Genomic DNA, 25,776 nt, shown 5'->3' on the forward strand with positions numbered 1-25,776 from the left:
CTGTCTAACCACCTCTGTTGACAAATAACATACAGGTAAGAGAGGGAGTTTGGCGGCCCAGGGGTAGAGAATTCGCCTGCCAACACCGGAGACGCAGAAAATGTGGGTTCAGTGCCTGGATCGGGAAGATCCCCTGGAGGAGGACATGGCAACCCACTCCAGTATTCTTGCCTGGGGAATCCCGTGGACAGGGAGCCTGGCGGGCCGCCTGCATGAGGTGTGCTCACGACTGTGCACAGCACATGCACACGCAACGGAGGAAGTTTACAAAAGGCAGGAATGAAGAAATGGAGGGAGGGAGGGAGGGAGAGACGAATGAAAGAAGGACTCTTTCCTCTTCCTCCTCTTGCTCAAAATCCAACCAGAAGCCAAAAATAAGAGAAAAGGAAGAAGGAAAGGAAACATTCCTTTTCTTGTCTTTCTTTAAAATACCCTGTAGAGCTTTTTTCTTTTCTTTTTAATTTATTCAGATGAAATTCACACAGCGTATTTCAAAGGGGCATTCAGTACCTCCACAGTATTGTACTGACACCATTTCATATCAAAACATTCCCACTACAAAGGTGTGTACAGTCAAAGCTGTGGTTTTTCCGGTAGTCATGTACAGATGTGAGAGTTGGACCATGAAGAAGGCTGAGTGCTGAAGAACTGATGCTTTCAAACTGTGGCCTGGAGAAGACTCTTAGGAGTCCCCTGGACAGCAAAGAGATCAAACCAGTGAATCCTAAAGGAAATCAACACTGAATATTCATTGGAAGGACTGATGCTGAAGGTCCAGTACTTTGTCCACCTGATGTGAAGAGCCCACTCATTGGAAAAGATCCTGATGCTGGGAAAGGTTGCAGGCAGGAGGAGAAGGAGGTGACAGAGGATGAGATGGTTGGATGGCATCACCGACTCAATGGACATGAGTTTGAGTAAACTCTGGGAGATGATTAAGGACAGGGAAGCGTGGTGTGCTGCAGTCCTTGGAATCCCAAAGAGTAAGACATGACTTAGTGACTAAAAGACAACAATTGCTCCAAAATAAAACCCTTTACACATCAATCAGTTTCTCCTCCATTATTCCTTGCCTCCAAATGTGAACAAACACCTCTGTGTGTTTTATTCCTTTTCTGGATATTACATTAAAAAAAATGGAATTATACAGAATGTGTCCTTTAGTGTCTGGATTCTCTTGTTTAGTAAGTTAATGAAGTTCATTCATATTGAAGCATGTGTCCGTATTCCATTCCTTTTTATGGCTAGGTAATATTACATTGCATAGATATACCACATTCATTTATTGATGGACGTCTGGGTTGTTTCCACCTTTTGACTACTGGGAATAACGCTGCTATGAACATGTGTGTCCATGAATTTTCAGTTCTTTGGGGTGTAAGGTTGAAGTATTCTTTCCCTGTGGAGTTTCTCTCACCATGGGAAACTTTTGATGAGCCTGCCATCTGCACTCTGGAATGGAAAGCTCTGTTGGTAACACTTGTTCCAGACATGGGTCATTCTGGAGGAGAGGAACAGAGGGATGAATCTGGAAACGGATAGGCAAGCCCAGAACTACCCACATATCAATTCTCTCAGACAGCCTCCTCGATTGCCTACCTCCTGGACGAGGCCCCACCCCTCCAGGGCCACCGTAACAAATGACTACAGATTAGGGGCTTAAAACAACAGAGGTGTGGTCCCTCCCAGTTCTGAGGGCCAGCAGTCCAACATCAGGTATCCGGGGACTGGGCACTCTCTGAAGAATCCAGGGGAGGGTCCCTCCTGCCTCTTCCAGCTCCTGTCAGCCTGCCAGTGGTCCTCGGTGGTCTTAGTTTACAGACACGTCATGTACATCTGGGCTTCTGTCTTCACATGGCTTCTCCTGGGTGTCTGTGTCTCTCTGTGTTTAAATTTTCTTCTTCTTTTAGGAACACCAGTTACTGGACTAGTACCCATCCCAACCCAGTATAGCCTCATCTTAATGGGAAGATACCTGCCAAGACCCTGTTGCTGAATCAGGTAAATCTCACAGGTAGAGGGTGGGGTGGAGGTTAGAGCTTCACTATGGGTTGAATCGGTGGACACAATTCAAGCCATAGGACCTCCTCACATCACACTCTGTAAACAGCTCCTCGATCACACAGGTAAGACATAAGAAATATGTAAAATTATATGCGGGATGCCAAACCTCTGCAGGCTGGTGTGAGGATAACAAAAGGTCCACCCCCACTGCTGTGTCCGCATAGCTCTCTGCTCCCCAGAGTCATGTGGTCCCAATGGACCTGCTATTCCAGTGCCTGTAGCCACCAGGACTTAGAGAAATGGCTTTTCGGACAGATGGAGGGGATAAGAGAGGAAATCTACCGGCAACAGCGCTTTGACCAGACGGTGGTCCTGGCACAGGAGAAGCTCTGCTTGTCGAAGCCCAGATGGTCTTCATCTGTCCTAGATGCTCTGGACGTTTCTTCCGAGCTTCCTGCCTCTAAGTGGGCCCTCAGCCCCCTTTTCCTGCTCAGCCCTTCAGGTTGGTCTCCCCTACCTACCGTGTTCCATCTGGGTTTGCCCGGGGATCACTGGCAGGAAACTAGTGGAAATGTTAGGTTAACCATATTAAATCACCAGTATTGGTCCATTCTGTACCTCCAAAGGCAGTTTCTAAAACTTCTGTTTCGATGATGGGTCTCCCAGTGACGCACTGATTGAGCTCATCTCCAAAAAAAAAAAAAAAAATCTGCCTGCTGGAGAGATGGGCCAACAAAGATACAAGTCACTTCTGAAGTTGGAAGAGGCAAAACCATCCATTTTCAGTTCAGTGTGTACTAATTTGTTTACGATATTGTGTGCTAATATCCTTTAATTCCCTCTAGGATATATCAGCCTTGCTTAAACTCTGCTAGGAAATGAAACAGGAGCAGTGTGTTAGCTCAGAAGTGAAAGGAGTATTAGTTTTATATATAGGAATTTCCAATAATGTTTATATAACAGGAGTCACTAATAAAAAGACAATAGAGGTGTTAGGCTTGAGAAAACTGGAATGATTTTAAATACCAAGATGTAACCTCTAAATTTAATCATCCGTCTTTAACGTCTCTTTGGGAGACTGTGACCTTTTACCAGGATAACCTCTTTGACATCAAGAACCTCTTTGTGGTGGCTTTTCAAAACCACCTTTTTTATTCTTTTTTTTTTGGCTGTGCTCGCAGCATGTTGGATCTGTTTCCCAACCAGGGATCAAACCCATGCCTCCCACACTGGAAGTGTGGAGTTTAACCATGGAACCACCACCTTTTAATTAATTTTTTATATAATAATTGCACTTACCTTAATTCCCTTTATTCATCAAGTAGATCACTAACCAACTTCTGGTTGCTTCAAAAGATTGAGCTCATCTTCAGGTGGAATCAGTTGCTACCTCTTATTATTAATGGTATTATTCATAGAATCTGAACTAGGCCTACCAAAAGGGATTGAGACCTGCTGAAAGACGTCCTATGAGTAAGTATGTAAGCTTACAAGGTAGCTACTTCGAAAAGCTCTGTTTGCATTTAGAAATTTCAGTTCTAATACGTTGATTTGTTCTTGAAGTGCCTGGATTAATCCCACTCCTCTGTGACGAAGGAGGTCACGAGGGAATTTCCCTGCTATTCAAAGGAAAAGCAAAATTTATGCAGGCAAAGAAGCAAGACAGTGGGTTCCACTCTCCAGTATCTGAGGAACCAAGACCCATTTGTCCTGAGGGGACTCTGCAAGGTCCTAGCTGGTGCCCGTAGCTTCCTAGTGACTCACAGAGCCTGAAACTCAAGCTGTCCCTGCTCTGGGTGGTCATTGTACCCAGAGGTCCTGCTGAAAGATATCTATGTAAAATGATGAAGTAACCTGGCAACACTTTGAAACCCACTAGGATCTGGGTATTATCTTGGTTAGGTAAACCACAGGGAGTAGAGAGAAGAGGCTACTTAAAGGGACTTGGGGCAGGGGGACAGGGGTAAATTAGAAGTTTGGGGTGGACATACACTGGAGAGCAAACCAGTCAATCCCTAAAGGAAATCAACCCTGAATATTCATTGGAAGGACTGATGCCGAAGCTGAAGCTCCAGTACTTTGGCCATATGTAAAAGAGATAACCAACAAGAACCCACTGTATAGCTCAGGGGAATGCACTCAATATTTTATAATAACGTATAAGGGGAAAGAATCTGAAATATATATATACATATGTATAACTGAATCACTTTGCTGTACACCTGAAATAAATACAATATTGTAAATCCACTATACTTCAATTAATATTGTTTAATTTAATTTAAAAAGATAAAGGGGTGCTGGGGAGAATTGTTTCAGGCAAGGAGGGAGCATTTCAGACTTAGGCATTGAGCTATTGGGCAGTTAAGAGGCAGAACAAGGACTTGGGGTCCAAGGCTGAATCATGGGGATGAAGGGGGTGTAGGGCTGAGGACAACTTGGGGGCTGTTTCAGTTGAGTGGGGCTCAGGCCAAGGAGCAAGGTCATGGTGAGTGTCACAAGATAGAAGAATTGCAAGAATTAGAACTTCCAAGACTGTGGGAGAAACTGAGGAAGCAGATGTCCAGAAGCACCGGGAGATGCTCAGTCTGGAGGCCCCCAGCCCATCACCTTCAGCCCATCAACCTGAAGGTCAATCACTGCAAGCTGCTAATATGAGAACACAGAGGTAGATGTGAGGAGAAGGTGGCTATCGCCTCTGAAGGTCTGCAGCCTGACAAAGCCCCAAGTCAGGATTCAGAGCAGCGGGGAGCAGAGAAGGGAGAAGATGAACGAAACCCCCCAGACTCTGTGTCTACCCACCACCACGTCCAGACGCTCCAAAGACCTCAGAGAGGAGGGGCCACCGCTTCACTGCCTTTCACATGTCACACACATTTTTTTCTGGTTCACTCTCACTCAGATCCACTCAGTTTCACTCAACTTGGAGGTTCTGGTGAAACACTGTATAGAAACACAGCATCACTGGAAGGATAGGAGAGTGGGAAGGTCAGATTATTGATCAGAAGTATTCACTCTCCATCTTTCTCCTAAAGGGTGGAAAATAGTTCCTACCCCTTGGCTTTAAGTTTATTCATGTGCCTTTTGTCAATGGAACCAGGAGAAATGAGTACAATTGGGAGCCTCAGCCTCAAGAGATTTTACGTATTTCAACTCACCCTCCTTTACTTCCGCCACTGGCAGGAGACTAGACTGCTCGGCCGGACTGTTGGCAGAGGGGGAGGATGAGAGACCCATGGAGCAGAACTGAATCACCCCTAGACGGACCAGACACAGGTCAACTCATCACAGGATGACTCCCAGATGTGTGACTGAGCTCCATCGCTCAGTCGTGTCCAACTCTTGGCGGCCCCACTGACTGCAACCCTCCAGGCTCCTCTGTCCATGGAATTTTTCAGGCAAGAATACTGGAGCAGGTTGCCATTTCCTGCTCCAGGAGATGCTTCTGGGGATCTTTCAGACTCAGGGATCGAACACCTCTTACATCTCCTGCACTGGCAGGCGGGTTCTTTACCTCTAGCACCACCTGTGAGTAAATCTGTTCAAAATGATCAAACTTGCCCAGCCAAGCCCAGTCTAGATTAACTGACCCCCAGCTGACTCCAAGATGAATGAGTTAAATAAATGTTCACTGTTGAAAGCTACGGAGATGTTGTGGTTATGTCTTACACAGCATCACTGGCCACACGGAACCAGAATTAAAATTGGTACCAGGATTGGAGTGCTGTTCTAATGAAACCCAGGGTATGTTGAATTGGTTTGGGAGACGAATGGCAGGATGTTGAGAAACTTAAAGGAGCTGAGACAATGGTGAGGAGACAGTTATAGGGGCTGAAATTGTGATAATCCAGATGGTCAATACAGAAATCAGACTGATTGTATTCTTTGCAACCAAAGATGGAGAAGCTCTATACAGTCAGCAAAAACAAGACCAGGAGCTGACTGTGGCTCAGATCATGAACTCCTTATTGCCAAATTCAGACTTATATTGAAGGAAGTAGGGAAAACCACTAGACCATTCAAGTATGACTTAAATCAAATCCCTTATGACTACACAGTGGAAGTGAGAAATAGATTTAAGGGACTATATCTGACAGAGTGCCCAAAGAACTATGGATAGAGGTTCGTGACATTGTATAGGAGGCAGTGATCAAGACCATCCCTAAGAAAAAGAAAAGCAAAAAGGCAAAATGGTTGTCCAAGGAGGCCTTGCAAATAGCTGAGAAAAGAAAAGACGAGAAAGGCAAAGGAGAAAAGGAAAGATAAACCCATTTAATGCAGAGTTCCAAAGAACAGCAAGGAGAGATAAGAAAGCCTTCCTCGTGATCAGTGCAAAGAAATAGAGGAAAACAATAGAATGGGAAAGATGAGAGATCTCTTCAAGAAAATGAGAGATACCAACGGAACATTTCATGCAAAGATGGGCTCAATAAAGGAAAGAAATGATATGGACCTAACAGGAGCAGAAGATATTAAGAAGAGGTGGCAAGAATACACAGAACTATACAAAAATATCTTAATGACCCAGATAACCATGATGGTGTGATCACTCATCTAGAGCCAGACATCCTGGAGTCCAAAGGCAAGTGGGCCTTAGGAAGCATCACTACGAACAAAGCTAGTGGAGGTGATGGAATTCCAGTTGAGCTATTTCAAATCCTGAAAGATGATGCTGTAAAAGTGCTGCACTCAATATGCCAGCCAATTGGGAAAACTCAGCAATGGCCACAAGACTGGAAAAGGTCAGTTTTCATTCCAATCCCAAAGAACAGCAATGCTTAAGAACGCTCAACTACCACACAATTGCACTCATCTCACATGCTAGCAAAATAATGCTCAAAATTCTCCAAGCCAGGCTTCAATAGTACATGAACCATGAACTTCCAGATGTTCAAGCTGGTTTTAGAAAAGGCAGAGGAACCACAGGTCAAATTGCCAACATCCACTGAATCATTGAAAAAGTAAGAGTGTTCCGGAAAAACATCTTCTGCCTTATTAACTATGCCTTTGACTGTGTGGATCACAACAAACTGTGGAAAATTCTCCAAGAGATGGGAATACCAGACAGCATTACCTGCCTCTTGAGAAATCTGTATGCAGGTCAAGAAGCAACAGTTAGAACTGGACATGGAACAACAGATGGTTCCAAATAGGGAAAAGAGTACATCAAGTCTGTATATCATCACCCTGCTTATTTAACCTATATGCAGAGTACATCATGAGAAATGCTGGGCTGAAAGAAGCACAAGCTGGAATCAAGATTGCTGGGAGAAATATCAATAACCTCAGATATGCAGATGACACCACCCTTATGGCAGAAAGCAAAGAAGAATGAAAGAGCCTCTTGATGAAAGTGAAAGAGGAGAGAAAAAAGTTGGCTTAAAGGCAACATTCAGAAAACTAAGATCATGGCATCTGGCCCCATCAGTTCATAGCAAATAGATGGGGAAACAATGGAAACAGTGACAGATTTTATTTTGTGGGATTCCAAAATCACTGCAGATGGTGACTGCAGCCATGAAATTAAAAGATGCTTACTTGTTGAAAGAAAAGCTAGGACCAACCTAGACAGTGTTTTAAAAAGCAGAGACATTACTTTACCAGCAAAGGTCATCTAGTCAAATCTATGGTTTTTCCAGTAGTCGTGTGTGGATGTAAAAGTTGGACTATAAAGAAAGCTGAGCACCGAGGAATTGATGCTTTTGAACTGTGGTGTTGGAGAAGACTCTTGAGAGCCCCTTGGACTGCAAGGAGATCTAACCAGTCCATTCTAAAGGAGATCAGTCCTGGGTGTTCTTTGGCAAGACTGATGCTGAAGTTGAAACTCCAATACTTTGGCCACCTCATGCGAAGAGCTGAATCACTGAAAAAGACCCTGATGCTGGGAAAGACTGAAGGTGGGAGAAGGGCATGACAGAGGATGAGATGGTTGGATGGCATCACCGACTCAATGGACATGAGTTTGAGTGAACTCCAGGAGTTGGTGATGGACAGGGAGGCCTGGCATGCTGTAGTCCATGGGGTCGCAAAGAGTCAGACACGACTGAGCGACTGAACTGAACCAATCGTGGGAGTAAAATATGGAAAATGTACCTGATGAACCTGTGAACCTGGACAAAGAGATTCTTAGGCAAAATACCAAAAATGTGAGCTGGTTGCTTTTAGCACATATGATGAGTCACTTCAATGAAGAGATGGGATCAGAAAAGAACTGGCCAGTCTACAGGCTGAATTGGAAGGGAACATAGGAATTCAGAACTCGCTGAGTTAGAAAATGAAAGTGTTTCTCATTTACCATCCTTTCTGGGTAGCAAAATATTTTCAAATCAGCATACAGCCTGGCAACAATGATTAATCCCATGACACCTCCAGTAAGACCTGACCTCTGAGTAAAGACCAAATTAAGCAGATGGCTGTAAGACTGTCACTAACTTTGTAAGAATTAAGGTGAAGTCTGAGATACTTTCTCAGTTGGACAAAAAGACATTTAGAAAGTGTAAGGGAGGGGTGCAAGTTCAGCCTGACGTGCCTATAATACCAGTATGTACACTGAGAGACGAATATCTCAAAATGAACTATGCATATGGTTTCGGTACATGGAGTAGTCTGGAACCAAATTTATATAAGGCACAGAACATTTTTGAGATAGCCACACAGGCAAAGTGTTGGCAGTCAGAGTAAAAGAAATTGTTAAAAAAAAAAAAAAAAAAAAAAAACAAAACCTCTGGGATGTTATATCAGTCTCCAAAAGAACAGAACCAGTAGAATCTCTTGACAGATGAAAGAGAGATAAATGGGTAGATTAATTTTGAGAAATTGGCTCACATGATTGTGGAAGCTAGCAAATCCAAAATCTGCATGATAAACTAGCAAGTTGGAGACCCAGGAAAGAACTGGTGCTTTAGTTAAGAGTTGGAAGGCTCTTCTCTGGAGGAAGTATGTCTTTTTTCTATTAAGGAACTAATTGGATGAATACTACCGACTTTATGTTGGGCAATATGCTTTACTCAAAATCTGCTTATTTAAATATTAATCTCATCTAATGAATATCTTCATAAAAACATCTAGAATAATGTTTGACCAAATACTGGGTATGGCGAGGGACTTGCCAGGTGGCTCAGCAATAAAGAATCCACCTGTCACTTGGGAGACGTGGGTTCGATCCCCAGGTCAGGAAGATCCCCCAGATTAGGAAATGGCAAACTACTCCAGTATTCTTGCCTGGGAAATCCCATGGACAGAGGAGCCTGGCAGGTTAGAGTCCATAAGATTGCAAAGAGTCGGACACAACTGAGCAACTTCAACAGCAACTGGATACTGAGACCCAGCCAAGTTGACCTATAAAATTAACCATTTCAGTCTTCAGCTTAAAGTCTCTGAGTCACCAAGAATAGCATATTATCCCAAAGTCCTCTTCAGAAATGTCCCAGAATAGGAGAGAAAAAGAGAAGACAGCTCAGAGAACATAGCCATGAGCTATAATGAACAACAGAATGAGGAACCACAGTAGGCAGATTCCTTATCATCTGAGCCCCCAGGGAAGCCCCCAGGGAACTGAACCTGGTGTTAATGGGGAAAATGCACCATCTCAGAGGACGTGGAAATACTTGCCAGGCAAGATCTTAGAATTGCGATGAGCCGGTGACTGCCATTCTTCCCTCTTTTAGATGGACATATTTACTATGCTTACCCAGTCTGTCATCGTTTCGTGGTTTAGTTGCCAAGTTGTGGAGCCTGCCAAGCTCCACTGTCCAAGGGATTCTCCAGGCAGGAATACTGGAGTGGATTGCCATTTCCTTCTCCAATCCTGTCTGTTTCACTGTATTATTTCGTATATGTGTAGAGAGGAAGGGTCAACTTGTTCTTTAAAGCCTTCAGTAACAAGGAGTTACATCTGACCCTGATGTAACTCTTGACCTTGATGTAAGATCTTGACCTTCAAGCCTTGACCATGAGTGGATGAAACTTTGGGGATCTTTGAATAAGGGTTTGCATACGTTGCATGCTGAAGGGTAATTGTCACGAGCAAAAGGGTGATTACATGTCCAAGGAGTAGTGGCTGCACGGGAGGGCTGAGAGGAGCTACTCCACGTTCAAGGTCAGGAGGGGCAGCTGTGAGGAGATACCCCTCGTCTAAGATAAGGAGCAGCGGCTGCACTTTGCTGGAGCAGCCGTGAAGAGATACCACACATTCAAGGTAAGAGAAACCCAAGTAAGACTGTAGGTGTTGCAAGAGGCATCAGAGGGCAGACACACTGAAACCATAATCACAGAAAACTAGTCAGTCTAATCACACAGACCACAGCCTTGTCTGACTCAATGAAACTAAGCCCTGCCGTGTGGGGCCACCCAAGACGGGTGGGTCATGGTGGAGCGGTCTGACAGAATGTGGTCCACTGGAGAAGGGAATGGCAAACAACTTCAGTATTCTTGCCTTGAGAACCCCATGAACAGTATGAAAAGGCAAAATGATAGGATACTGAAAGGGGAACTCTCCGGGTCGGTAGGTGCCCAATATGCTACTGGAGATCAGTTCAGTTCAGTTCAGCTCAGTCGTGTCCGACTCTTTGCGACCCCATGAATTGCAGCATGCCCAGTGGAGAAATAACTCCAGAAAGAATGAAGGGATAGAGCCAAAGCAAAAACAACACCCAGTTGTAGATGTGACTGGTGATAGAAGCAAGGTCTGATGCTGTAAAGAGCAATATTGCATAGGAACCTGGAATGTCAGGTCCATGAATCAAGGCAAATTGAAGTGGTCAAACAGGAGATGGCAAAGGTGTACATCGACATTCTAGGAATCAGCAAACTAAAATGGACTGGAATGGGTGAATTTAACTCAGATGACCATTGTATCTACTACCGTGGGCAGGAATCCCTTAGAAGAAATGGAGTAGCCATCATGGTCAACAAAAGAGTCCGAAATGCAGTACTTGGATGCATCTCAAAAACAACAGAATGATCTCTGTTCATTTCCAAGGCAAACCATTCAATATCACAGTAATCCAAGTCTATGCCCCAACCAGTAATGCTGAAGATGCTGAAGTTGAATGGTTCTTTGAAGACCTATAAGACCTTTTAGAACTAACACCCCCAAAAGATGTCCTTTTCATTAAAGGGGACTGGAATGCAAAGTGGGAAGTCAACAAACACCCGGGGTAACAGGCAAATTTGGCCTTGGAATATGGAATGAAGCAGGGCAAAAGCTAATAGAGTTTTGCCAAGAGAATGCACTGGTCATAGCAAGCACCCTCTTCCAACAACACAAGGTCAACACCAAAGTCAGATTGATAGTATTCTTTGCAGCCAAAGACGGAGAAGCTCTATACAGTCGACAAAAACAAGACCAGGAGCTGACTGTGGCTCAGATCGTGAACTCCTTATTGCCAAATTCTGACTTAAATTGAAGAAAGTAGGGAAACCACTAGACCATTCAGGTATGATCTAAATCAAATCCCTTATGATTATACAGTGGAAGTGAGAAATAGATTTAAGGGACTATATCTGATAGAGTGCCTGATGAACTATGCACGGAGGTTTGTGACATTGTATAAGAGACAGGGATCAAGACGATCCCCATGGAAAAGAAATGCAAAAAAGTGAAATGGCTGTCTGGGAAGGCCTTACAAATAGCTGTGAAAAGAAGAGAAGTGAAAAGCCAAGGAGAAAAGGAAAGATATAAGCATCTGAATGCAGAGTTCCAAAGAATAGCAAGGAGAGATAAGAAAGCCTTCCTCAGGGATCAATGCAAAGAAATAGAGGAAAACAACAGACTGGAAAAGACTAGAGATCTCTTCAAGAGAATTAGAGATACCAAGGGAAAGTTTCATGCAAAGATGGGCTCAATAAAGGACAGAAATGGTATGGACTTAACAGAAGCAGAAGATATTAAGAAGAGGTGGCAAGGATACACAGAAGAACTGTACAAAAAAGATCTTCATGACCCAGATAATCACGATGGTGTGATCACTCACCTAGAGCCAGACATCCTGGAATGTGAAGTCAAGTGGGCCTTAGGAAGCATCACTACGAACAAAGCTAGTGGAGGTGATGGAATTCCAGTGGAGCTATTTCAAATCTTGAAAGATGATGCTGTGAAAGTGCTGCACTCAATATGCCAGCAAATTTGGAAAACTCAGCAGTGGCCACAAGACTGGAAAAGGTCAGTTTTCATTCCAATCCTTAAGAAAAGCAATGCCAAAGAATGCTCAAACTACCACACAATTGCACTCATCTCACATGCTAGTAAAGTAATGCTCAAAATTCTCCAAGCCAGGCTTCAGCAATACATGAACCGTGAAATTCCAGATGTTCAAGCTGGCTTTAGAAAAGGCCGAGGAACCAGAGATCAAATTGTCAATATCCACTGGATCATTGAAAAAGCAAGAGAGTTCCAGAAAAAGATCTATTTCTGCTTTATTGACTATGCCAAAGCCTTTGACTGTGTGGATCACAATAAACTGTGGAAGATTCTTCAAGAGATGGGAATACCAGACCACCTGACCTGCCTCTTGAGAAACCTGTATGCAGGTTAGGAAGCAACAGTTAGAACTGGACATGGAACAACAGACTGGTTCCAAATAGGAAAAGGAGTACGTCAAGGCTGTGTATTGTCACCCTGCTTATACATCATGAGAAATGCCTGGCTGGATGAAGCACAAGCTGGAATCAAGATTGCCGGGAGAAATATCAATAACCTCAGATATGCAGATGTGAGAAGTGGCAGAAAGTGAAGAGGAACTAAAAAGCCTCCTGATGAAAGTGAAAGAGGAGAGTGAAAAAGTTGGCTTAAAGCTCAACATTCAGAAAACGAAGATCATGGCATCTGGTCCCATCACTTCATGAGAAATAGACTGGGAAACGGTGGAAACAGTGTCAGACTTTATTTTTTGGGCTCTAAAATCACTGCAGATGGTGACTGCAGCCATGAAATTAAAAGACACTTGCTCCTTGGAAGAAAAGTTATGACCAAACTAGATAGCATATTCAAAAGCAGAGACATTACTTTGCCAACTAAGGTCCGTCTAGTCAAGGCTATGCTTTTTCCAGTATGGATGTGAGATTTGGACTGTGAAGAAAGCTGAGTGCCAAAGAATGATGTTTTTGAACTGTGGTATTGGAGAAGACTCTTGAGAGTCCCTTGGACTGCAAGGAGATCCAACCAGTTCATTCTAAAGGAGATCAGTCCTGGGTGTTCTTTGGAAGGACTGATGTTGAAGCTGAAAGTCCAATACTTTGGCCACCTCATGGGAAGAGTTGACTCATTAGAAAAGACCCTGATGCTGGGAGGGATTGGAGGCAGGAGGAGAAGGGGACAACAGAGGGTGAGATGGTTGGATGGCATCACCAACTCAATGAACGTGAGTTTGAGTGAACTCTGGGAGTTGGTGATGCCCAGGGGGCCCTGGTGTGCTGCTATTCATGGGGCCGCAAAGAGTTGGACACGAGTGAGCAACTAAACTGAACTGAAGCTACATTATTGTTCACAAATATTCACATTCCACCAGCATGACCCACACAGACACACACACACACAGACACGCACACACTAAGTCAGAATATGTTTTGCTGTCTCTTGGCTTCCGGGATAGCCACATGGCTTACTTTGGTCAGCAGAATGAATACAGAAGTGACAATGTATCAGATATGAGCCCAGCCTTCCTGAGGCTTCATGTGTTCCACCTGCCTTTTTAAGAAAATTAGCCTAAACTAGCTTGCGGGTCCCACAGGAGGATGACAGTCACAGGGAAAGAATCGAGCCCAGATCAACTGACCTCCAGTCACTTTCTAGATGCATGAGCAAGCCCCGCCAGAATCATGTGAGCCTTGATTAGACCGTCTGATCCCCAGACACATGATGCAAAATAACACTGTTTGTGGGATGAGGCTGGGACTTTTTGTTTGTGACACTTTATTGTGACTGTAGGACACCTGTACAAAATGTAAGCTGTAAAGAGCTTTGGGCAAGTGAATAGAGTAGAGAAAATAACACTGAGAGCTCATGGCTCTTAATTCCCAGAAAAAAATCAAGATGAGATAGAGTCCTAATGAAGACACGTGAAGTGAAAGTCGCTCAGTCGTGTCCGACTCTTTGCAACCCCATGGGCTTAGTTCGTGGAATTCTCCAGGCCAGGATACTGGAGTGGGTAGCCTTTCCCTTCTCCAGGGGAGCTTCCCAACCCAGGAATCGAACCCAGGTCTCCCACATTGCAGACGGATTCTTTACCAGCTGAGCCTCCACGGAAGCCCGAGAATACTGGAGTGGGTAGCCTTTCCCTTCTCCAGGGGAGCTTCCTGACCCAGGAATCAAGCCGGGGTCTCCTGCATCGCAGGTGGATTCTTTACCAGCTGAGCTATGAGGGAGGCCCCTGAGTCTGAACAGATGCCTTCAGTTTAACAAACAGGAACCAGCTTCTCCCTCCTGCTTTTACCCTTGCATCATTGCCACCTCTCGGCACCCTCACCATCTTGAGAAACGGCTGTGATGTTCTGCCAGTGACTCAGGTCAAAATGTTAGGTCTTCTTGCTTCCTGTCTTCTTTTCTCTTCTCACCCAGTTCATCAGCAGATTCACCTGACTCTGTTTAACAGAATCCAAAAGTGTATCTCATGCCGACCCCCTAGCTCCACGTCCCAGCCCTCACTGACCTGGGCTCTGACTGCCGCCCGCTGACTGATGTGTCCTGCTCCCCGATCGGCCCTCCAACACACCGTTCTCCACGCAGCACCCAGAGTCCCTCCTGGAACGAGTCAGAGCGCGCCTTTCTCTTGCTCACATGTTCACGGTGACTCTCATATCACTCGGAGTGGAATTCCTTCCAATGGCCTGCAGTGTCCTGAGGGAGCCACACTCCGGCCCCTGCCCTCTCGGAATGGGAACTGCCGCAGTCACCCTTGCTGGTTCCGCTCTAGCTCGGTTGGTTTTTGTGGCAGATGCTGGCAGCACACAGCACCCATCCCTCAGTGCTCACAGCTCCTTAGCTGGGTGATGACTTCCTGCTCTAAGAACCTGCAACTCTGCTCCAGCGCTTTCCCCGGTATAAAGGACCTGTGCTCACAGAAAGCCGCCATCCTGGAAAACAGCCCCCTGCTAATGGCACACTGGATTTGGAGGCTCAGTACCCCTGTTTCCTCATACCTCGGACGAGACATCACTCTCTGTTGCCCTGGGCAGCTGGCCCCAGGGATGGCTCCCTCATTCGTGTCCCTTCCTTCCCTCCCTCCCTTCCCCGCTTGTCTATACTTTCTGGGATCACTTTCCAAGCAGTTTACTTGCACTTGAATCCTTATCTCCGAGTCTGCTTATATAGCTTCATTATCTACGTGCTTGTGTGTGCAAAGTTGCTTTGGTGTGTCTGACTCTTTGTGACCCCATGGACTGTAGCTTGGCAGGCTCCTCTGGCCATGGAATTTTCCAGGCAAGAATATTGGAGCCGGTTGCCATGCCCTCCTCCAGGGGATCTTCCTGACCCTGGGACTGAACCCGCGTCTCTCAGGTCTCCTGCGTTGGTAGCTGGGTTCTTTACCACTAGCGCCACCTGGGAAGCCCATTATTTCCTTACTGTTCCTTAAACAATCCAAGAACACCTCAGGACCTCTGCACTGACGCTTCACTCTGCCTCAGTGCTCTTCTTCCATACACCTGATGGGTTCACCCCATGCTCACGCATGTCTCTACTCCATGTTACTTTATCCAGTGCCTCCCTGCCAAGCACTCCTCTCCCATTCTTTCTCTTTCTCTTAATAGTTTAACTGCCCTGTTTATTTGTTGCTGTCTGTCTTCCACTAAAACACAGCTCCTTGAGAGCAGAGTCATCGCCAACATTGATCACTCCTGGACGGTGGCGTGCCCAGCACCTAGGACAGTGCCAGGCACAGAGCAGGCACTCAATAAACAGTTATCGAATTAATATTAGTTTTTCCACTTTGCAGATGTTAATGATAACAGCTGGGTGTCCAGGTGACTCAGTGGGTAAAGAATCTGCCTGCGATACAAGAGATGCAGGTTTGATCCCTGGGTTGGGAAGATCCCCTGGAGGAGGGCATGGCAACCCACTGCAGTATTCTTGCCTGGAGAATCCCATGGACAGAGGAGCCTGGCGGGCTACAGTCCCTGGGGCTGCAAAGAGTCGGACACGAGTGAAGTGATGAGCACTGAACATGCACGCAATGCTAATAGCCAGCCCTCACTGAGTGCTTGAGATGGGCCAGGGATTTATTCATGCTGACCCGTAACTCTCTCCAGGTAGGTACCGGGGCTATCCTCACTTCACAGTTGAAGAAACCGAGGCACAGAGAGGCTAAGGGGATCACCAGCCATGCAAACAAGATGAAGAGCAGCCAGGGTTCAAACTGGTTCCAATGTCTATGTTCTACAGTCCTTTGCAGCTCTCGCTCTGAGTCCCAGAAATGTCCACAGTCACACTAGTCTCAAAGGTGATCAGACCACAAACTCCATGTTGCTTCGAGTTTGGAATTTTATGTTTCTTCCAATTATGAAAAGATACATATTGAAGAAAAATTGGAAATCCGGGGGGGGGGGGGGGGGGGAATTAGACTTTTAGATCACTGAAGAGCATGATTCACATGTGGTTGTTTTTATCCCAGACTCTTTTCAGGCCAATGTATGTCTCAAATATTTGATGCGAAATTAGTATCCTGCAATTCAACATTGTCCTTTGCCTTTTACAATCTTTTTTAAAGTTAATTTTTTACTGGGGGATAGTTGCTTTATGATGCTGTGTTAGTTTCTGCTATATAGCAAAATGTATCAGCCATACATATATATAAAACCCCTCCCTTTGGGGCCTCCTTCCCATTTACGTGGGGCTTCCCTGGTGGCTCAGACAGTAAAGAATCTACCTGCAGTACAGCAGACCCAGGTTTGATCCCTGGGTCAGGAGAACCCCTGGATAAGGAATTGGCCACCCACTCCAGTATTCCTGCCCAGAGAATCCCATGGGCAGAGGACTCCGGTGGGCTACAGTCTATGGAGTCACAAACAGTCAGTATTAGAGTGACTAGTACACACACACACACACACACACACACACACACACACACACACACACATTTAGGTGACCACAGAGCACTAGGCAGAGTCCTCTGTGCTATAAAGTATGTTCTCATTCAATTCAGTTCAGTTCAGTTGCTCAGTCGTGTCCGACTCTTTGCGACCCCATGAATCGCAGCATGCCAGGCCTCCATGTCCATCACCGTCTCCCAGAGTTCACTCAGACTCGCGTCTATCGAGTCAGTGATACCATCCAGCCATCTCATCCTCTGTCGTCCCCTTCTCCTCCTGCCCCCAACCCCTCCCAGCATCAGAGTCTTTTCCAATGAGTCAACTCTTCACATGAGGTGGTCAAAGTACTGGAGTTTCAGCTTCAGCGTCATTCCTTCCAAAGAAATCCCAGGGTTGATCTCCTTCAGAATGGACTGGTTGGATCTCCTTGCAGTCCAAGGGACTCTCAAGAGTCTTCTCCAACACCACAGTTCAAAAGCATCAATTCTTCGGCGCTCAGCGTTTTTCACAGTCCAACTCTCACATCCATACATGACCACAGGAAAAACCATAGCCTTGACTAGACGGACCTTAGTCGGCAAAGTAATGTCTCTGCTTTTGAATATGCTGTCTAGGTTGGTCATAACTTTTCTTCCAAGGAGTAAGCATCTTTTAATTTCATGGCTGCAGTCACCATCTGCAGTGATTCTGGAGCCCCAAAAAATAAAGTCTGACAGTGTTTCCACTGTTTCCCCATCTATTTCCCATGGAATGATGGGACCGGATGCCATGATCTTCATTTTCTGAATGTTGAGCTTTAAGCCAACTTTTTCACTCTCCTCTTTCACTTTCATCAGGAGGCTTTTTAGTTCCTCTTCACTTTCCGCCATAAGGGTGGTGTCATCTGCATATCTGAGGTTATCGATATTTCTCCCAGCAATCTTGATTCCAGCTTGTGTTTCTTCCAGTCCAGTGTTTCTCATGATGTACTCTGCATATAAGTTAAATAAGCAGGGTGACAATATACAGCCTTGACGTACTCCTTTTCCTATTTGGAACCAGTCTGTTGTTCCATGTCCAGTTCTAACTGTTGCTTTCTGGTCTGCATACAGATTTCTCAAGAGGCAGGTTAGGTGGTCTGGTATTCCCATCTCTTTCAGAATTTTCCACAGTTTATTGTGATCCACACAGTCAAAGGCTTTGACATAGTCAATAAAGCAGAAATAGATGTTTTTCTGGAACTTTCTTGCTTTTTCCATGATCCAGCAGATGTTGGCAATTTGATCTCTGGTTCCTCGGCCTTTTCTAAAACTAGCTTGAACATCAGGAAATTCACGGTTCACATACTGCTGAAGCCTGGCTTGGACAATTTTGAGCATGACTTTACTAGCATGTGAGATGAGTGCAATTGTGCGGTAGTTTGAGCATTCTTTGGCATTGCCTTTCTTAGGGATTGGAATGAAAACTGACCTTTTCCAGTCCTGTGGCCACTGCTGAGTTTTCCAAATTTGCTGGCATATTGAGTGCAGCACTTTCACAGCATCACCTTTCAGGATTTGAAATAGCTCTACTGGAATTAGTTATCTATTTTCTATATAGAATCAATAATATATGTGTATCAATCCCAATCTCTCAATCTAATATTATGTAATGAACAATTGCTTTGAAAATGTAATGTGTAATGTCTATGCAGTGTTCCATTAAACAAATTGCCTTAATTTATTTGGAAATGCCCTTACTCTTACACATTAGCTTGTCTTAAAATTTGCAGAGTAAATGAGCGTGTCCATGAGACTCTGTCTCCCTCGTTGGACTATTTCCTTAGGATCAGTTCTTAGAGGCAAGACTGCTGGGTCAGAAAGCGTGGATGTGGCTAACAAAGCATACTTCCAAGTGGTGATCCCAAGAGGCCTGACTAATATTCATTCCCACCAGGGCAGATAAAACCCCAATGCCCTTTGCTCGAGGTTTCTTGGCTCAATCATGCTGCCCTCCCAACGCACCCAAACTCAGATTTTACAGATGAGGAAAGAGGGCCCAGTTCAGTTGGGTGCTTTGCCCCAAAGGAAAAGTGTTACTCAGTTGTGTCTGACTCTTTGCAACCGCATAGACTATAGCCCGCCAGGCTCCTCTGTCCATGGAATCCTCCAGGCAAGAATACTGGAGTGGGTTGTCATTTCCTTCTCCAGAGGATTTCAGCAACAACAAACAGCATCTCCTCAAAAATAGAAGATAGACCAAGAGCAGGTGATACCCACCAAGCAGAGATTCCCCAGCCTGGGATGTTACCCCTCCATCCTTCAACTTTTGGCCATCCACAGACTTTCTTGCAAAGCAAATAACCCTCTGCATCTTCAGTGATTCCAGGAACTGCACCTCTTGGAAATGCCAGAACATTTCCAAATCATGGTCACACTATGATTTCCTTCACCCACACAGTCACCAAATGACCCATGCGAGGAGGAATTTGCTATTCACTGCAGACAAGATCCAACACCAATATAATGTCCTGGCCTCAAGCTGTTCAAAGGGAAACCTCTATTTTCAAATCTAGAACAAAAATAATAATAAATTTGACAGCTGTCAGCAAGTCATAGGTAAACAAAAAACACAGGTCTTCGTCTTTTGCCTTTCTCCTAAAACAAGACAAGATTTCTGTCACCTACAGAGCTTTAGATCACATCGGTGGGATCATACAGGTTTCAGAGTTCAGTCAAAGCTGTCACTTGAAGAAGAATTTATATCCCCATTCCAAGGCCAGGGCTGCATATTAAAATGTTCCCACTCCTTTTAAAACTGGAGTTTCTGGTTTCTTTATCCAAACACATATCAAAAATGATCTTTGAAAAATGGCAATTCAGCCCTTGGATCTTTAATTTTGTTTTCTCCAGCCACTTTGGGAAAAACAGATACATTCAAAGACAGATATAATGCAGATCTAATATACAAGGTTCTCACTTTTCTGTGTGTGTTACCGTTTTATTTTTATTGAAGTAGAGTTAATTTATGATGTTGTGTTTCAAGTATATAGCAAAGTAACTCAGTTTTATATATATTTATATCATATGTATGCATATTCGTTTTTTTCACATTCTTTTCCAGATTGTTGCCAGATAAGGAGCGTGGTTCTCTGTAGCATAAGCAGGCCCTTGTTGTTTGCTTGTTTTATATATAGTAGTGTTGGTGACGGCAGTCGTGAAATTACCCTGATGCTGAGAAAGACTGAAGGCAGGAAGAGAAGGGGGCGACAGAGAATGAGATGGTGGGATATCGTCCCCAACTCAATGGACATGAGTTTGAGCAGACTCCAGGGGACGGTGAAGGACAGGGAAGTCTGGCACACTGAAGTCCGTGGGATTGCAAAGAGCTGGACACGACTTAGCGACGGAACGACAAACAACGTAGTAGTGTGTGTCTTGGGCTTCCTGACGGCTCAGAGGGTGAAAAATCTGTCTGCAATGGGGGAAGCCCAGGCTCAATCCCTGGGTTGGGAAGACTCCTGGAGAAGGGAATGGCTACCCACTCCAGTACTCTTGCCAGGAAATCCCATGGACAGGGGAGCGTGGTAGGTTACAGTCCGTGGGGCCTCAAAGAGTGAGCAACTAACACTTCCATTATCCCTAACTCTTACTCTCTCTCTCCTCACCCTCTTTCTCCTTTGGTAACCGTAACTTTGCTTTCTATGTCTGAGAGTCTGTGTCTGTTCATTGCGTCACCTTTTAGAGTCCACGTGTAAGTGGTTTCATGTGGAATTTGTCTGACTTACTTCACTTAGTATGATAATCCGTGGGTCCATCCGTGGTGCTGAAACTAGCATCATGCCATCCTTTTTTTAGGGCTCCCCACTCCAGTGTTCTTGCCTGGAGAATCCCAGGGATGGGGGAGCCTGGTGGGCTGCCGTCTCTGGGGTCACACAGGGTCGGACACGACTGAAGCAGCTTAGCAGCAGCAGCAGCAGGTGGCACCAATGGTAAAGAACATGCCTGGCAACGCAGGAGACAGAAGAGACACAGATTTGATTCCTGGGTTGGGAAGATCCTATGCAGGAGGGCACAGCAGCCCACTTCAATAGTCTTGCCTGGGGAACCCCATGGACAGAGGAGCCTGATGGACCACAGTCCATAGGGTCGCAAAGAGCCAGACCTGGCTGAAGTGACTAAGCACATGCATTCTTTTTTATGGCTGAGTAATATTCCAGTGTGTGTGTGTGTGTCTGTGTGTCTGTGTGTATACACACCATATCTTTATCCATTCATCTGTCAGTGGACACTCAGGCTGCTTCCACATCTTGGCTGCTTAAAATAGTGCTGCTATGAATATTCAGGTGCGTGCGTCTTTTCAAATTAGTGCTTTCTCCACTCTAACTTTTTTCGGTTGGTAAGGATCATCTGCTTAGAGGGCACTAAACTACAAGCAGATGCAGGGTCTTCAAGAGCTTAAGAGGCCTCTATAATTCATCTTCTTTTAGGTGTTTTAGATATTTTCCTTTTACATTTGCTTATACTTTTATTTTGAAATTTCATGTAATTTTTCAAAAGTCAGCCTTGACTGTGAACTCAAGATAAGCTCAACCTCCTGTCACCTATTATCTCAACACACTACCCCATCTGGTATCCAGCACTTAGCTGATTCCCTTTACACATTTGTTAAGCAAAGGAGAAAGCTCCCGGATGTGAAATGATTTACCCAGGTTTCGTAATGATGCTGTCAGAGGCAGGTTTAGAACTCCCCCCGAGTCTAATCCAGTCCTAGTCCCCTACCCAGAGAGAGAGCCCAGCTAGCTTCCTGCAGGCCTGTCCCCACTCCAACTGCCTGGATATCTATTATGTTGCCTGGCAATGCCAATTAGGATAATGTTGAGAACATCCCTAAGTTTAATGCATCTTTTTGGATATTTAAATGCATTTTGGTCAGAAACTTCTATCAGTAACACATTCCTTTCTTTTTTTGGCCACACCATGCAGCATGCAGGATCTTAGATATTAGCAATCAACCCTGTGCCCTCTGCAATGGAAGGCTGTACTTTTAACCACTGAACCGCCAGAGAAGTATCCAGTAAACCATTTCTTAACTTGCACTCTTAATATCTTATAAATTTGTTGTTGTTCAGTTACTCAGTCGTGTCTAACTTTTTGTGACCCCATGGACTGCAGCACGTCAGGCTTCCCTATCCTTCACTATCTCCTGAAGCTTGCTCAAATTCATGTCCATTGGATCAATGATGCCATCCAGCCATCTCATCCTCTGTCGTCCCCTTCTCCTCCTGCCCTCAATCTTTCCCAGCATCAGAGCATTTTTCCAAAAAGTTGGCTCTTCACATCAAGTGGCCAAAGGATTGGAGCTTCAGCTTCAGCATCAGTCGTTCCGATGAATATTCAGGGTTGATTTCCTTTAGGATGAACTGATACACTCTTGCAGTCCAAGGGACTCTCAAGAGTCTTCTCTAGCACCACAGTTTGAAAGCAAATTCTTTGGTGCTCAGCCTTCTTTATGATGCAGTTCTCATATCCATACATGACTCCTGGAAAAGCCATAGCTTTGACTACACGAACCTTTGTAGGCAAAGTGATGGCTCTGCTTTTTAATACGCTGTCTGCGTTCGTCATAGCTTTCCTTCCAAGGAGCAAGTGTCTATTAATTTCGCGGCTGCAATCACTGTCAGCAGTGAATCTGTAACTGCTTCTACATTCCCCCCTTCCACTTGCCATGAAGTGATGGGACCAGGTGCCATGATCTTGGTTTTTCCCCGTATTTAGAATACAGAAACTAGAAATGCCACCGCAGTCATTTTCCATTTTGATCCTCAGCAACAAGCGGCGGTCATTCCCATTTCTACCAGGTGGTGACGCTCGAGGCAAACGCTGCTTCTCAATTGGCCTGGAAGCGCTTTCCAAACACGACCGTCAGAGAGTGGACTTGAGACGGTTGGAAACATCGCTTCGGGGTGAATGGGATAAGCGTCTGGAAAGTGTGCCCAGAAGACATGGCTCTGCATAAAGCCGAAGAAAAAGACCTAAAAGGAGTTGGGGAGCCCAAAGGGAGATCTGGCCACTGGGTAAGAGGAGGCGCCGGAGTAGCCTGGACCCCGCGCAGCACCTGGTGTAGCTGTGCGAATAGAAATGAACTGTGTGAAAACCACTGCCGCTCGGCGGCGGGAACCCCAGGCCCTCCCTTGCGAGGAAGAGGGCGCTTGGCATGGTCTCTGGGAGCACCCAGCAGCTTTGGCCCGGTATGCATCCTAAGCCGGGCTGTGCAGATAAAAGTGAGGATCCGAAACCAAATCTTAGAGAGTCTTACTGGGATTCAGCATTTCAGCACTAACCCCCATTTCCGCTTTTCAGAGGTCCTAGGAGGACTTGTCAAGTTAGTTTGTCCTCCTTTCACACGCAAATGAATTCAAAGTGATTGTTCCCCAATCCCCTCCTCCCGCCCCCCCCCCGTGTCTTGTTACCTTGCGAAATTATGACTGCCTTTTGTAAGTAGGGTAACAAGATCTGTCCTTCAGATCGCTGCTTAAATATGAGTGATTCTTGTCTCTATTTAAACAAACCTAAAAAAAACAATAAAATTGGAGCACATAGGCAAAAAAGTTCAATTTGAGGAAGGAAGTGCTCTTAAAAGCTAGGACTGTACATTTAGCTTAAGTCTGCACATTTTTTTCAAGAGACTTCCAAAATGAAATGTCCCAGCATTTTCTAGTCTTTTCAGTAAACAAAACATATGCCCTTTTAAAGAATAAAATAAAGTATCTAGAGATGTTCATTTGGATTCCTTTGTAAATTCTAAATAATCTGTAATTGGAGTCATAGTTCTAAGAACTTCATTCCATTCCTTGAAAATTTAGGGAAGGACAAAGAGAGAGCCCTGTGGCTCAAAATGGTGCAATTGGAAGAATAATGAAAAGAATGGGGAAAAGCCAGCATCCTCCAGGGCAAGAACCATGTTTTATGAGGCTGAATCATGAAACAAATTGAGTAGAATATCATGCACCTCACCCAGAAACACTCAAGTTCAAGAAAGACTTTGCAGTAAAAGAAGAGAACAAGATCCTCTGCAGTGTCATTTCCTAGTTTTCTGTTTCATTTTCAAACCCACAAGGGCTCTCTGTTCTGGGAGTAGTCAAGTCCTACATGAAAAGCTAAGAATGAAAACCAGACTCCTTTCCCCCAGGAAACACCCTTTGAATGTATCTGTGCGTGTGGTTTCTCTCCCCAAACAACTCTCGTGTAACCCCCAAGAGTGTATGCAAATGTTGGGTTATGAGCTATTCATCCTGCAATTTGGAGGAGACAGAAAAATGGAAAATGTGTTGTTCAAATATTTTTCGGGTAACTGATTGGATAAGGACTGCACAGAAAAGACACTCCAATCTCTGTTTTTTCCACCTGCAAGCATTCCTTACAGGAGATGTACACTTCTGTGAAATACAAGGTCACGGTCAGTAAAAAAAGAGAAATGCTTATTTGAAAACAATGTAGTCATTTTCTCAAAGTTATACCATAACCCAATTTAAAATAAAAATAACCACTGATATTTTGATCCAGTACTAAATTAGAGCTCAGAAAACCAAATGCCTAAATAATTCATTATGTGAAATCTTGTCTAAGCTTTGGCCCCTATATTTAGAAAAAATATCAGTTTACCAAAATGTCCTTGACCTATTTTTTCTTCCTGGTAAAGAATAATGGAAGGGAAACAGCAGTACAGAGTTCTTGGTTAAATATCCAGAATAAAACCCCTACATAAAAAATTAAATGGCTGGGAATGCAATTTCTGGGGGTAGATTTCCTGGGTTTGAATCCCATGTCTGCCAGTTATTAGAGTGGTGCCCACAGGCAAGTGAGGAGAAGGCAATGGCACTCCACTCCAGTACTCTTGCCTGGAAAATCCCATGGACGGAGGAGCCTGGTGGGCTGCCATCTATTGGGTCACACAGAGTCGTACACGACTGAAGTGACTTAGCAGCAGCAGCAGCAGCAGCATAGGCAAGTGATTTAAACTTACAGTGCCTCAGTGTTTTCATCTGCTAAATGGAAATAACCACCATTCTTAAGGTGGCTACAAGGTTCGAGTTAATACATGTAAAGCATTTGAGATAGGTTCTGGGCCAAGAACATACAAGGTTCTCAATGAATTTTACTCTACTACTATTTCTCATAGGAAACACATTATTTCCCAACACAGAGATAAAAGGCTTCATTTCCACCATGTCTCAATAATCCTCTGTCTAATACATCATGTTTTGTAAAGGTTTTAAAAAATGCATGTTACTTTATTAGCAGAGAGTGTTAAACAACTCTATAGTTTAGAGATAGCTCTATATAATAAGGATAAAACTAAGTTCAAGGTTTTTTTTAATGTGTTTTGATATTAGGGGAAACAACCTAAGTATTCAACAATACTTAGGAATACAATAAGGAAATAATTAAGAAAATTATGGAAGGGACACAAAATGCTTACAAATAATTTAAATACTACATGTTAGGTGGAACAAAAGGCATGAGAATTTTCATGAATTGTATACTTTAAAACAGGTTATAAGATGGATAAAGAAGGACTGAAAGTCAAATGCAATTTAGTTGGTTCTGTGAGTGGTGGAAAATGAGTGGCTTTATTTTCTCCACTGGGTTTCTTTCAGATTTGCCAAAATTTCACAAAGTTAAATGAGCACTTACTTTGTGCAGAGTACATCTCTAAGTGTTCAATGTATATTAAGTCATTTACTCTCAAAAAATTTTTACTTAGATGGACTATTGGTCCCACTTTACA

The sequence above is a fragment of the Budorcas taxicolor genome, chromosome 1 (assembly GCF_023091745.1).
Source record: "Budorcas taxicolor isolate Tak-1 chromosome 1, Takin1.1, whole genome shotgun sequence".
Lineage (NCBI taxonomy): Eukaryota > Metazoa > Chordata > Mammalia > Artiodactyla > Bovidae > Budorcas > Budorcas taxicolor.